At 46.8% G+C, this 14,603-nt stretch overlaps 1 protein-coding gene across 1 annotated transcript in view; it reads left to right on the forward strand.

Moving 5' to 3' along the window:
• The window catches only part of LOC129698553 (diacylglycerol kinase beta), a 440,909-nt gene that overhangs the window by 237,952 nt on the left and 188,354 nt on the right, over positions 1–14,603 (forward strand). The gene's annotated exons all lie outside the window — the stretch shown is intronic.

Raw genomic sequence — 14,603 nt, forward strand, 5'->3', positions numbered from 1 at the left:
CGATGGTGGCGCCCACGGTTTCACCCCGGTGGTGGAAACTATCTTGTAAGTTACGTTAACACGGCAAAAAATAGGCTGATTTAGTCGCTCGATCGTGAAAAAGGCATTATCTTGCTGAAATGATCAAAAAAGCAGTGAAAAGGCACATGGCACATTGCAATCCTGGCTCTAATGATTACAATCAAGCCATTGACAGTGTACAGATACATGATAAGGGAATAACATTTAGTGCAAGGTAAAGCTAGCAAAGTCAGATCAAAGATAGCCTGAGGTTCATCAATGAGGTAGATGGTAGTTCAGCACTGCTCTCCAGTTGTGGTAGGGTGGTTTTCTGAAAGGGTTGATCCCAAACAGCTGGAGAACACAAGGCTCTACAGAGCTGTGTGTTGGAGGACACGCTGTGATGCCATCAGCTGCAGTTGGAGAATCGTCAACTTTATCAACTTCTATCTAAGGCCCTCTGGTCCAAGGAGGGCCAGACTTGCAGTTTAGGGCAACATGGCGGCGCAGCGGTAGAGTTGCTGCCTTACGGCACTTGCAGCGCCAGAGACCCGGGTTCAATCCCGACTACGGTTGCTGTCTGTACGGAGTTTGTACATTCACTCAGTGACCGCGTGGGTTTAATCTCTGAGATGTTCGGTTTCCTCTCACACTCCAAAGACATACAAGTTTGTAGGTTAACTGGCTAGGTGTAAAGCCTCTGTCCCACTTTTCCGAGTTACTCACGAATTCTCCCGAGTTTTCCTCTTGATTCAAACTCGGAGAATTATGGTAATAGCCAGCCATTGGTACTCGTGGCTATTTATTTTACTGGTGGACATTTTTCAGCATGCTGAAAAAACGTCCCGACTTACCTGATGCCCCGTGTACCTACGGCTGGCATAACGAGCCGCTACGAAACATCTACGGACTCCTATGGCCTCCTACGGACTCGCTACCGACATTCTCCGAGTTTGAATCAAGAGGAAAACTCGGGAGAATTTGTGAATAACTCGGGTAAGTGGGACAGGGGTGTTAGTGTAAATGGTCCCTAGTGTGTGTAGGATCGTGTGAATGTGCGGAGATGGTGCGGACAGTGGGCCGAAGAGCTTGTTTCCTCACTGTATCTCTAAACCACATGAATGTCACAGGCCTGAGCGCTCCAAGATTTAGAACAATATCTAGAGGGATGTTTTAGAGTTTGTTGCAGCTGCTGCTGAATTTGTACTGGGGACACTGTGACATGAGATCATCTGTCGCTGTGCAATGCTGATGCTCTAATGACGAAAATATCTTCAGACTAAAGATAGACACAAAATGCTGGAGTAACTCAGCGGGACAGGCAGCATAGGTGATGTTTCAGGTCAAGAGCCTTTTCAGACTGACCGTCAGGGGAGAGGGAAACAAGCGATATAGACGGTGATGTAGAGATACATAGACTATAGATGAAGGAGGAGGCCATTCGGCCCTTCAAGCCAGCACCGCCATTCAATGTGATCATCTCTGATCATATCTTCAGGATTGATTCAGGACGTAGATAATATGTGTGTTATGATTGTGTTTATAATTTGTTTGGTTGTTTTGTTGTTCCGCGAGCATTGCCACTTTCATTTCACTGCACATCTCGTATGTGTATGTGACAAATAAGCTTGACTTGACTTGACTAGACATATCTTCAAGATTACTTGTGAAGGAAAATTAAAGCAAAATTGCTCATGCTGAGAATGGTAACCAATGAATGGAAAGGAAAATGCATTTGCAAATGTTATGAATTAAGCACTTTTTTTTTGTAATGTTAAAAAAAATGTCAGTGGAAGAGATGGGGCTGAGCTGCGATATTTTGTTGAATGAATAACCTGCTGGTGTTCAGCATGAGTTGTAAAGACACTGGAGCTGTAAAGCAGCCTGGGGAACTACAGCAAGCATGGAGTGTTGTCATTGGGAGATTGGCAGAGTAGCAGCAGGAGGAGGAGGAAACAGTTTGATATCTTTCTTTACTGTGCAACAGCAATAATCTTTACTAAGTAGATCTTTGCTTCACATGTGCTCACATTCAGGAACCAGCTGTTACTGATGGAAAAAACATAATTGCTGAAATCCCAGGGTAACCTTTGAATTGCTGCAAAATGTACTATTTCAATTACCACAGTAACACTGGAATCTGCGGCATGCACATGTTCTATCTGTAAGTCTTTCAATCTGTTTAATCCATTCAAAACAGCCAATCAATAGTGTACCTGCTGTTCATAGACACAAAATGCTGGAGTAACTCAGTGGGACAGGCAGCATCTCTGGAGAGAAGGAATGGGTGACGTTTCGGGTCGAGACCCTTCTTCACACTGAGAGGCAGGGAACAGGGAAGGAACCCTTCTTCAAACACCTTACAGCTGCTCATTGTTGTCCTATTTGCTACTTAGAAAACTGAAGCAGGACCTGGGTAACAGCCAGATAAGCAGCTGACAAATGGCAGGTTCCAGGTTTGTATGGCAGGCAGTGAGTTGACTTAACAAGGGAACAATCAAGCCATCCCCTAATTCCCCTAATACTCTCATTGCGAGTTTCCCCAGTATCAGGGTCCTGAGTGTGAATCTTGGCCAGAGGTTGATATGGCCACTTGAGCAAGGCAGATGCCACGTGTTATGCTGATGGACTGTGGACTTCACTGGTTTGATGTTTGTTGTACCCCCTGAGGAAAGCAATGAGTACATAGAAACATAGAAATTAGGTGCAGGAGTAGGCCATTCGGCCCTTCGAGCCTGCACCGCCATTCAATATGATCATGGCTGATCATCCAACTCAGGATCCCGTACCTGCCTTCTCTCCATACCCTCTGATCCCCTTAACCACAAGGGCCACATCTAACTCCCTCTTAAATATAGCCAATGAACTGGCCTCGACTACCCTCTGCGGCAGAGAGTTCCAAAGATTCACCACTCTCTGTGTGAAAAAAGTTCTTCTCATCTCGGTTTTAAAGGATTTCCCCCTTATCCTTAAACTGTGACCCCTTGTCCTGGACTTCCCCAACATCGGGAGAAACCTTCCTGCATCTAGCCTGTCCAACCCCTTAAGAATTTTGTAAGTTTCTATAAGATCCCCTCTCAATCTCCTAAATCTCTAGAGAATAAACCAAGTCTATCCAGTCTTTCTTCATAAGACAGTCCTGACATCCCAGGAATCAGTCTGGTGAACCTTCTCTGCACTCCCTCTATGGCAATAATGTCCTTCCCAGATTTGGAGACCAAAACTGTACACAATACTCCAGGTGTGGTCTCACCAAGACCCTGTACAACTGCAGTAGAAACTCCCTGCTCCTATACTCAAATCCTTTTGCTATGAAAGCTAACATACCATTCGCTTTCTTCACTGCCTGCTGCACCTGCATGCCTACTTTCAATGACTGGTGTACCATGACACCCAGGTCTCATTGCATCTCCCCTTTTCCTAGTCGGCCACCATTTAGATAATAGTCTGCTTTCCTGTTTTTGCCACCAAAATGGATAACCTCACATTTATCCACATTATACTGCACCATGGGCCTGCCTGCATGGATACAGTAAACACCACAATCCAGACATTTTTCTGTAGGCATTATTCCGCTATTCTCAGTATTCAGTATCGATATTCTCATATTTCACTTGGGCATCTTACAGCCCAGAGGTATGAATATTGATTTCTCTCACTTCAGGTAGGCCCGGCATTCCCTCTCTCTATCCATCCCTCCCCCGCCCAAGTTGCACCAGCTTCTCGTTTTCACCAAACAAACAGCTAACTATGGCCTGTTTAAGAAAGAACTGCAGATGCTGGAAAAATCGAAGGTAGACAAAAATGCTGGAGAAACTCAGCGGGTGAGGCAGCATCTATGGAGCAAAGGAATAGGCAACGTTTCGGGTCAAGACCCTTCTTCAGACTGATGTCGGAGGGGGGGTGGGGGGTGGAAGGAAAGTAAGAGGCAGAGACAGTGGGCTGTGGGAGAGCTGGGAGGGGGAGGGGAAGGAGGGAGAAAGAAAGGGTTACCTGAAATTGGAGAAGTCAATGTTCATACCGCTGGGGTGTAAACTACCCAAGCGAAATATGAGGTGCTGTTCCTCCAATTTGCGGTGGGCCTCAATCTGCCAATGGAGGAGGCCCAGGACAGAAAGGTCGGATTCGGAAAGGGAGGGGGAGTTGAAGTGCTGAATCACCGGGAGATCAGGTTGGTTATTGGGAAACGAACGGAGGTTTTGAGCGAAGCGATCGCCAAGCCTGCGCTTGTAGAGAATTGACACCTGGAACAGCGGATGCAGTAGATGAGGTTGGAGGAGGTGCAGGTGAACCTTTGCCTCACCTGGAACGACTGCTTGGGCCCTTGTATGGAGTCAAGGGGGGAGGTAAGGTGACAAGTGTAGCATTTCCTGCGGTTGCAAGGGAAAGTACCAGAGGAGGGGGTGGTTTGGGTGGGAAGGGACGAATTGACCAGAGAGTTACGGAGGGAACGGTCTCTGAGGAACGCTGAAAGGGGAGGAGATGGGAAGATGTGGCCAGTGGTGGGATCCCGTTGGAGGTGGTGAAAATGTCTGAGGATTATCTGTTGTATGTGACGGCTGGTTGGGTGGAGGGTGAGGACAAGGGGGACTCTGTCCTTGTCAGGAGTGGGGGGTGAGGAGCGAGTGTGGAGCTGCGGGATATAGAGGAGACCCTGGTGAGAGCCTCATCTATAGTCGAAGAGGTATTTGGGAGTAGGGTGGGAAGAAGTGTAGTCTAGATAGCCATGGGAGTCAGTGGGTTTATAGTAGATGTCAGTCAGTAATCTGTCACCTGTGATGGGGAAAGTGAGGTCTAGAAACGGTGGGGAGATGTCAGAAATGGTCCAGGTGTATTTGAGTGCCGGATGGAAGTTAGTGGTGAAATGGATGAAGTCAGTGAGTTCTGCATGGGTGCAGGAGGTAACACCATTGCAGTCGTCGATGTAGCGGAGGTAGAGGTCGGGGATGGGGCTCTGGTACATCTCGAACAAGGATTGGTCGACGTACCCAACAAAGAGGCAGGCATAGCGGGGGCCCATGCGCGTGCCCATGTTGTATATCTTGTATGCAACACTTGTCGTTTTACCTCCCCTCTCGACTCCATCCAAGGGCCCAAGCAGTCTTTCCAGGTGAGGCAGAGATTCACTTGCACCTCCTCCAACCTCATCTACTGCATCCGCTGTTCCAGGTGTCAACTTGGATGTCTCTACATCGGTGAGACCAAGTGCAGGCTCGGCGATTGCTTCGCCCAACCAACCTGATCTCCCGGTGGCTCAGCACTTCAACTCCCCGTCCCATTCCGAACCCGACCTTTCTGTCCTGGGCCACCGCTATTGCCAGAGTGAGGTCCACTGCAAGTTGGAGGAGCAGCACCTCATATTTCACTAGGGTAGTTTACACCCCAGCGGTATGAACATTGACCTCCAATTTCAGGTAGTCCTTGCTTTCTCCCTCCTTCCCCTCCCCTTCCCAGCTCTCCCACAGGCCTACTTTCCTTCTCTTTCCCCCCCCCCCCCCCGACATCAGTCTGAAGATGGGTCTCTCTTCCTCTCCATAGATGCTGCCTCACCCGCTGAGTTTCACCAGCACTTTTGTCTACCGCTAACAATGGCTTGTTTCCTTTATCATTGTTACCTTTTTGCACATCTTTCATTCATTGTTCTTTATCTCTCTACATCATCATCTATATCTCTTGTTTCCCTTTCCCCTAACTAGTGTGAAGAAGGGTCTCGACCCGAAACATCACCCATTCCTTCTCTTCAGAGATGCTGCCTGTCCCGCTGAGTTACTCCAGCTTTCTGTGTCTACTTCTAAACTTTGTTTGATTGCACTGCCACATCTTTGTGGGTGCAAGATGATCGACAGTAACTTAGCATTAAATTCTTCTTCCTTTCCACATATACTTCTACCATAAAAATGGACAAAAGCCACAATATTAGAAGAATGGCAATAGGTGCTCCATTATAACTTCAGGGAACGGGGGGGTTCCCCTCTTCCATCATAGATGAGGCCATCACTAGGGTCTCCTCGATATCCCGCAGCTCCGCTCTTGCTCCCCCTCCCTCCAGTCGCAACAGAGTCCCCCCTAGTTCCACCCTATCAGCCGTCGCATACGGCACATAATCTTCCGAAATTTTCGCCACCTCCAACAGGATCCCAACACTAGTCACATCTTCCCATCTCCATCCCTTTCCGCTTTCCGCAGAAACCGTTCCCTCCGCAAATCCCTGGTCAACTCGTCCCTTTCCACCCAAACCACCCCCTCCCCAGGTACCTTCCCCTGCAACCTCAGAAGATGCAACACCTGTCCTTTTACCTCCTCGCTCGACTCTGTCCAGGGACCCTGACAGTCCTTTCAGGTGAGGTAGAGGTTCACTTGCACCTCCTCCATCCTCATCTACTGCATCCGCTCTTCCAGGTGTGGGCTCCTGTAGCCTGGATATAGGGTGCAAGTTGAATCAAGAGTTCAAATTGGCATGTCGTAAAGTTAATGCTACGGTAGTTATGGGAGATTTCAACATGCAGGTAGACTGGGAAAATCAGGTTGGTACTGGACCCCAAGAAAGGGAGTTTGTGGAGTGCCTCCGTGATGTATTCTTAGAGCAGCTTGTATTGGAGCCTACCAGGGAGAAGGCAATTCTGGATTTAGTGTTGTGTAATGAACTGGATTTGATAGGGAACTCGAGGTTAAGGAGCCATTAGGAGGTAGTGACCATAATATGATAAGTTTTAATCTACAATTTGAGAGGGAGAAGGGAAAATCGGAGGTGTCAGTGTTACAGTTGAACAAAGGGGACTATGGAGCCATGAGGGAGGAGCTGGCCAAAGTTAATAGGAAAGATACCCTAGCAGGGATGACAGTGGAACAACAATGGCAGGTATTTATGGAAATAATACAGAAGGTGCAGGATCAGTTCATTTCAACGAGGAAGAAAGATTCAAAGGGGAGTAAGGGGCGACCATGGCTGACAAGGGACGTCTGGGACAGTTTAAAAATAAAAGAGAAGAATTACAACGTAGCAAAGGTGAGCGGGAAGCAAGAGGATTGGGTAATGTTTAAAGAGCAACAGAAGATAACTAAAAAGGCAATACGGGGAGAAAAGATGAGGTACGAAGGTAAGCTAGCCAAGAATATAAAGGAGGATAGTGAAAGCTTCTTTAGGTATGTGAAGAGGAAAAAATAGTTAAGCCCAAAGTTGGACACTTGAAGACCGAAACAGGTGAATTTATTATGTGCAACAAGGAAATGGCAGATGAGTTGTACAGGTACTTTGGATCTGTCTTCACTAAGGAGGACACAAACAATCTTCCTGATATACTAGTGGCCAGAGGATCTGGGGTGACGGAGGAACTGAAGGAAATTCACATTAGGCAGGAAATGGTGTTGGGTAGACTGATGGGACTGAAGGCTGATAAATCCCCAGGGCCTGATGGTCTGCATCCCAGCGTACAAGGAAGTGGCTCTAGAAATCGTGGACGCATTGGTGATCATTTTCCAATGTTCAATAGATTCAGGATCAGTTCCTGTGGATTGGAGGGTAGCTAATGTTATCCCACTTTTTAAGAAAAGCAGGAGAGAGAAAACAGGGAATTATAGACCAGTTAGCCTGACATCGGTGGTGGGGAAGATGCTGGAGTCAATTATAAAAGATGAAATAGCGGCACATTTGGATAGCAGTAACAGGATTGGTCCGAGTCAGCGTGGATTTACGAAGGGGAAATCATGCCCCACTAATCCTCTGGAATTTGAGGATGTAACTTGGAAAATGGACAAGGGAGAGCCAGTGGATGTAGTGTACCTGGACTTTCAGAAAGCATTTGATAAGGTTCCACATAGAAGATTAGTGGGCAAAATTAGGGCACATGATATTGGGGGTAGAGTGCTGACATGGATAGAAAACTGGTTGGCAGACAGGAAACAGAGAGTAAGGATTAACGGGTCCCTTTCAGAATGGCAGGCAGTGACTAATGGGGTACCGCAAGGCTCAGTGCTGGGACCGCAGCTATTTACAATATACATCAATGATTTGGATGAAGGGATTCAAAGTAACATTATCAAATTTGCAGATGACACAAAGCTGGGTGGCAGTGTGAACTGTGAGGAGGATGCTATGAGAATGCAGGGTGACTTGGACAGGTTGGGGTTGGGGGCAGATGCATGGCATGTGCAGTTTAATGTGGATAAATGTGAGGTTAATCTCTTTGGTAGCAAAAACAGGAAAGCAGATTACTATCTAAATTGTGCCAAGTTGGGAAAAGGGGAAGTGCAACGGGATCTGGGGGTCCGAGTTTATCAGTCAATTAATGTAGGCATGCAGTGAATAAAGCGAATGGCATGTTGGCCTTTATAACAAGACAAATCGAATATAGGAGCAAATAGGTCCTTCTGCAGTTGTATAGGGCACTAGTGAGACCACACCTGTAGTATTGTGTTCAGTTTTGGTCCCCTAATTTGAGGGAGGACCTTCTTGCCATTGAGGGAGTGCAGCATAGGTTTACAAGGTTAATTCCTGGGATGGCGAGACTGTCCTATGCTGAGAGAATGGAGCAGCTGGGCTTGTATGCTCTGGAGTTTAGAAGGATGAGAGGGCATCTTATTGAAACATATAAGATTATTCAGGGTTTGGACACACTTGAGGCAGGAAACATGTTCCCGATGTTGGGGGAGTCCAGAACCGGGGGCCACAGTTTAAGAATAAGGGGTAAGGCATTTTGAACGGAGACGAGGAAACACTTTTTCTCACAGAGAGTTGTGAGTCTGTGGAATTATCTGCCTCGGAGGGCGGTGGAGGCCAGTTCTCTGGATACTTTCAAGAGAGAGATTGATAGGGCTCTTAAAGATAGTGGAGTCAGGGGAAATGGGGAGAAGGCAGGAATGGGGTACTGATTGTGGATGATTAGCCATGAATGGTGGTGCTGGCTCGAAGGGCTGAATGGCCTGGTCCTGCACCTATTGTCTCTTGTCTATATCGGTGAGACCAAGCGCAGGCTCGGAGGTCGCTTCGCTGAACACCTCCACACAGTCCTACTAAACCTACCTGATCTGCCGGGACCTCTCTGTCCTGGGCCTCCTCCATTGTCAGAGTGAGGCCCAGTGCAAATTGGAGGAACAGCACCTCATATTTAGTTTGGGCAGCTTACACCCCAGCGATATGAATATTGACTTCTCTAACTTCAAGTAACCCTTGCTTTCCCTCTCTCTCTCCATCCCTCCCCCTTCCCAGTTCTCTGACCTGTCTAACTGTCCCCGATTACATTTTATCTCTGTTTGCTTTGTGGTCACCTTCTCCTAGCTAACTAGATATACTCTGCATTTTCCTTGATCTCCTCTCTTTTGATGTCTTGTTTTCACACCTTACCCTTTTGTATCTCTGTGTGTCTCCTTCTCCCCTGACTCTCAGCCTGAAGAAGGGTCTCGACCCGAAACGTTGCCCATTCCTTCACTCCAGAGATGCTGCCTGTCCCGCTGAGTTACTCCAGCATTTTATCCCTATCTTTGGCGTAAACCAGCATCTGCAGTTCCTTCCTCTACACTACATCATCTGACCAGTCAAATGTAGTTTTCAGATGAAGAGTGTTGGAAGGATCCGAAGATAGACACAAAAAGCTAGAGTCAGCGGGTCCGACACCATCTCTGGAGAAAAGGAATAGGTAACATTTCAAGTCAAGACCCTTGTTCAGATTTATCGAAAATGAAGAAGTCTTTTTTTAAAGTAGCATCTGTCCATTTTCTTGAAATCTTCGGAACCATTCTACATTTCCTTGATCATCGTCTGCTTTGATCTGTCGTTTTCACACCTTACCCTTCCATATCTCTAGTCTCCCTCTCCCCTGACTCAAGCCTGAAGAAGGGTGTTGACCCAAAACGTCACCCATTCCTACACTCAAGAGACGCTACCTGTTCTGCCGAGTTTCTCCAGCAATTTGTGTCCATCTTCGGTGTAAACCAGCATCTGCGTTTCCTTCCTACACATTTTTATTCCATCTTCCATGCGCCAACTGAAATTAAGGTGGTGGCTGAATGGCTTTTGAGCCACATTAGCCAGAGAGAGGACTGAGCACTTCCGATCTTTAGTTCCTTCTGTGTGCCTGCATTTGGCACATCCCCAATGGGTTAGCAGAAGTGGGCGAGTGATACCAAATACCCCATAGAAACATAGAAAATAGGTGCAGGAGGAGACCATTCGGCCCTTCAAGCCAGCACCGCCATTCATTGTGATCATGGTTGATCGTCCCCAATCAATAACCCGTACCTGCCTTCTCCCCATATCCCTTGATTCCACTAGCCCCAAGAGCTCTATCTAACTCTCTCTTAAATCCATGCAGTGATTTGGCCTCCACTGCCCTCTGTGGCAGGGAATTCCACAAATTCACAACTCTCTGGGTGAAAAAGTTTTTTCTCACCTCAGTCTTAAATGGCCTCCCCTTTATTCTAAGACTGTGGCCCCTGGTTCTGGACTCGCCCAACATTGGGAACATTTTTCCTGCATCTAGCCTGTCCAGTCCATTTATAATTCTATATGTTTCTATAAGATACCCCCTCATCCTTCTAAACTCCAGTGAAAACAAGCTTTTCAGTCTTTTCAATCTTTCCTCATATGACAGTCCCGCCATCCCAGGGATCAATCGCACACTCTTTCTCCAATATGCCATGGTATTCCTTCAATTAAAAAGATATTTGGAAGATTATTCCAAAAACTGAATGAAGTAAAACCTCTTTGCAATTTTCATTGCAGTTTTTTTATTTGCTTTGATTTTAAAACTTGAATCGTCTTTATATTTATTTGTCACCAGATAAGTCACAGTTTACATGTCAGTTCATTTTGTAATTATTAATATCATCAATGTAATAATAGTAAACCATGATAAAGGTTTCCGCTCTCCCATAGATATAGGGTGACTTTATGATTTTATTGCACCTTCAGGGCCTAACCCACGAGCAGGCGACCTGCATGCGGCAAGCGCGACCTAACATGGTCACTAGAGCCTCGCGGGGCCGGTCCCACTTCGATCGCCGGAGCCGTATGGAGTTGTGCGGAGCTGGTCCCGACATCGCGCGGGGCTCCGAAAAACTGACCGTGTTTATAAAATTCCGCGTGGCAACGGCCTGCCGGCCCGCAGCCGCCTCGACGCCGTGTCACTCACTCGACCTCCGCGCGGCTCCCGCTTCTGGTTAGGTCACGCTTGCCGCATGCAGGCGCATGTTGGTGGGACCGGCCCTTTTGGTCGCGCTTGCCGCATTCAGGTCACATGCTCGTGGGACAGGCCCTTTCCTTCACTAGAGCCACAAGAGACTGCAGATGTTGGAGTCTTGAGCAAAAGACAAACTGCTCGAGGAACTCAGCCAGTCAGGCAGCATCCGTGGTGAGTAATGGACAGACACTATTTGGGGTAAGGACATTCCTCTGAACAAGGGCCCTGGCACAATATGTTGTCTGTCCATTTCCCTCAATAGATGCTGCCTGACCCACTGCATTGCTCCAGAACATTGTGTCTTGTTTTTGTAAACCAACATCTGCAGTTCCGTGTTCCACCAGCATTTATTTTTGAATAAAGTGCTTCACTTGTGGATGATTCAATCAGTAAGTATTTCCTCAAGCTGTAACATATTCTAGGAGTGCACATTGAGGATTTATTTATGCTACTCCCAGGGTATGGATATCACTTAGTGTTTGCTCGTAGGACTTTACTGTGATGAGGATTACTTTGCTGTGATCTAGTTTTTACCAATGTTGATCTATCCAGTATGTTCTTCTTTTTATGGGGTCCACACACAAGATTAGAAGTTGTTCAGCCAGAGCCGAACACACTTCTCAGCATCTGCCCACAATGGTGTCTGTCTTGTAGCTTCTTGGGCGCAGTGGTGGGAAGGTTGGTGGAAACAGGGCTGCGGCGTGAACACTCTTTCCATGACTCCATCCAGTGTGTTGTTCCTCTGCTTTAATATAGATTCAAGATTCAAGAGAGTTTATTGTCATGTGTCCCCAGATAGGACAATGAAATTCTTGCTTTGCTTCAGCACGACACAATATTGTAGGCATGAATACAGAACAGATCAGTGTGTCCATATACCATTGAATATGTGTATACACACATAAATAAATGGATAAAGTGCAATAGGCTATTAAAGTTCAGTTTTAGTTTGAGTTGCATTTAATAGCCTGGTGGCTGTGGGGAAGAGGCTGTTCCTGAACCTGGACGTTGCAGTCTTCAGGCTCCTGTACCTTTTACCTGAAGGTAGCGGGGGGATGAGTGTGTGGCCAGGATGGTGTGGGTCTTTGATGATACCGCCAGCCTTTTTGAGGCAGCGACTGCGATAGATCCCCTCGATGGTAGGAAGGTCAGAGCCGATGATGGACTGGGCAGTGTTTACTACTTTTTGTAGTCTTTTCTGCTCCAGGGTGCTCAAGTTGCCGAACCAAGCCACGATGCAAGCGGTCAGCATGCTCTCTACTGTGCACCTGTTGAACTTCATTCAAGCGGGTGGCCTTCAACTTCACTGCTACAGGTCTGGAATCACGTGTAACCCAGTAAAGATGGCTGGGTTCCTGCATCAGTGACCCAGAGTCAACTAGTTTGAATTATGAGTCAGAATTTAAATTCATATTTGAAATCTAGCCTCTGAATGTTTAGTCCAGGCATGTGGGTTACTAGTCTGGTAATGGACCCAGTGCACCACAGCAAGTACAATGTAGTGACGGTAATACAAGATCAAATTTGGTCAGACACTGTGCGAGCAACGCTCCAACCATTTGAGAATGGCACGTGAATCTAAAGGTTACTGTACTATGTTTAACTCCCTTCTTGCTTTTTATTTCTGTCACGATGATTGGGAAATTGAATGTGAGTTTCCCCTTTTTACAAATTCCTTCCAATTCCATGTGAACAAGGATGTCAATGCTTGTAACGTTAATAATCTCAGATCTGCCGGAAGGGTTTCGTTCATGCAGGAGTTATGTTTCTGTTGAGAATTGTGATTCACTAGAGGTTGCATTCTTAACACCAGGAATCTGCTGCTTCTAATATACATAAATAAGGTTATTTCTAATAACCTCAGTTATCAAAAACATGTATCAAGAGCTGTAATAGCCCTGTCCCATGGTACGAGTTCATTCCAAGAGCTTTCTTCCGAGTTAAAAAAAATCAAACTCGTGGTAAGCACGGAGAATGAACGTAGCGGGTACGTCGGAGCTCGGGGACGTCTCTTAGCAGCTCGTAACGCTAACGGCGGGTACTCGGGAAGACTCGCTAACGGCAGGTAAGCACGGGAAGACTCGTGAATTTTTCAACATATTTTTCAACATGTTGAAAAATATCCACGAGAGCCCCGAGTATCGACGAGTGGCCATTACCGCAAATCTCCGAGTTCGAATCAGGGCAAACTTGGGAGAGCTCTTGGAATGCACTCGTACCGTGGGACAGGGGTTTAAGCTTGAGGAACGGTTGGAAACTGTAAATCTGAATGCAGGTAACATCGCAAGACTGATTTTACTGGGGGGGTTTCCAGGAACTATCAGAAAATTTTATCAAAAAATGATTTTCTTTTTGCAATACTTTTTTATCAAGTTATGTTCTTGGGTTAGCATTTTAGTTTTTCTTGCATTGCTAAGGTTATATTGGAATGATGGTAACTATTTAGATGGCTATAATAATCTTTTGTTAAGTTTAGTTACAAGTTGAGTTTATTATTGTCATGTGTACAACAGTGAAGATCTTCTGTTTGCGCGCTATCCAGTCAAAGAATTGTCTACATGTGATTCCGATCAAGCCATCCACTGTGCATCGATTACCACATTTAATGCAAAATAAAATCCAATAAAAGCTAGTTCAAAGGTCTCCAAAGAGGTTGGTCAGGATCGCATTCTAGCTGATGAGAGGACCATTCTGGTGCATGATAACAGCTGGGAAGAAACTGTTCCTGAATCTGCATCCTCCTCCAACCTCATCCACTGTATCCGCTGCTTTAGGTGTCGACTGCTCTACATCGGTGAGACCAAGCGCAGGCTTGGCGATCGCTTCGCCCAACACCTCCGCTCAGTTCGCAATAACCAACATGATCTCCCGGTGGCTCAGCACTTCAACTCCCCCTCCCATTCCAAATCCAACCTTTCTGTCCTGGGCCTCCTCCATGGCCAGAGTGAGGCCCAGCGCAAATTGGAGGAGCAGCACCTCATAGTTTGCACCCCAGCGGTATGAACATTGACTTCTCCTATTTCAGTTAGTCCTCCCTTTCCCTCTCCTTCCCCTCCCCATTCCCGCACTCCCCCCTCCCCCCGTCCCCCCCCCCCCCCCCCCCACATGTCAGTCTGAGGAAGGGTTTCAGTCTGGGTGTCAACCCAAAACGTCGCCTATTCCTTCTCTCCATAGATGCTGCCGCACCCCCTGAGTTTCTCCAGCATTTTGTCTACCTTCTTTTCCAGCATCTGGAGGTGTGTCTTTTTCAAACTTCTCTTGTCTGTTCTTGCCTGATTGGAGAGGGGAGAAGAGGGAGTGATCTGGGTGAAACTAGTCTTTGGTTATGCTGGCCACAAACCTTTACTTGCAATCTTGGATGGAACTGTTCCCAAATAAGGCTATGATGCATCCCAAGAAATGCTTTCTACGGTACGTCTGTAGAAATTG

Source organism: Leucoraja erinacea, chromosome 7, assembly GCF_028641065.1.
Source record: "Leucoraja erinacea ecotype New England chromosome 7, Leri_hhj_1, whole genome shotgun sequence".
Classification (NCBI taxonomy): Eukaryota; Metazoa; Chordata; class Chondrichthyes; order Rajiformes; family Rajidae; genus Leucoraja; species Leucoraja erinaceus.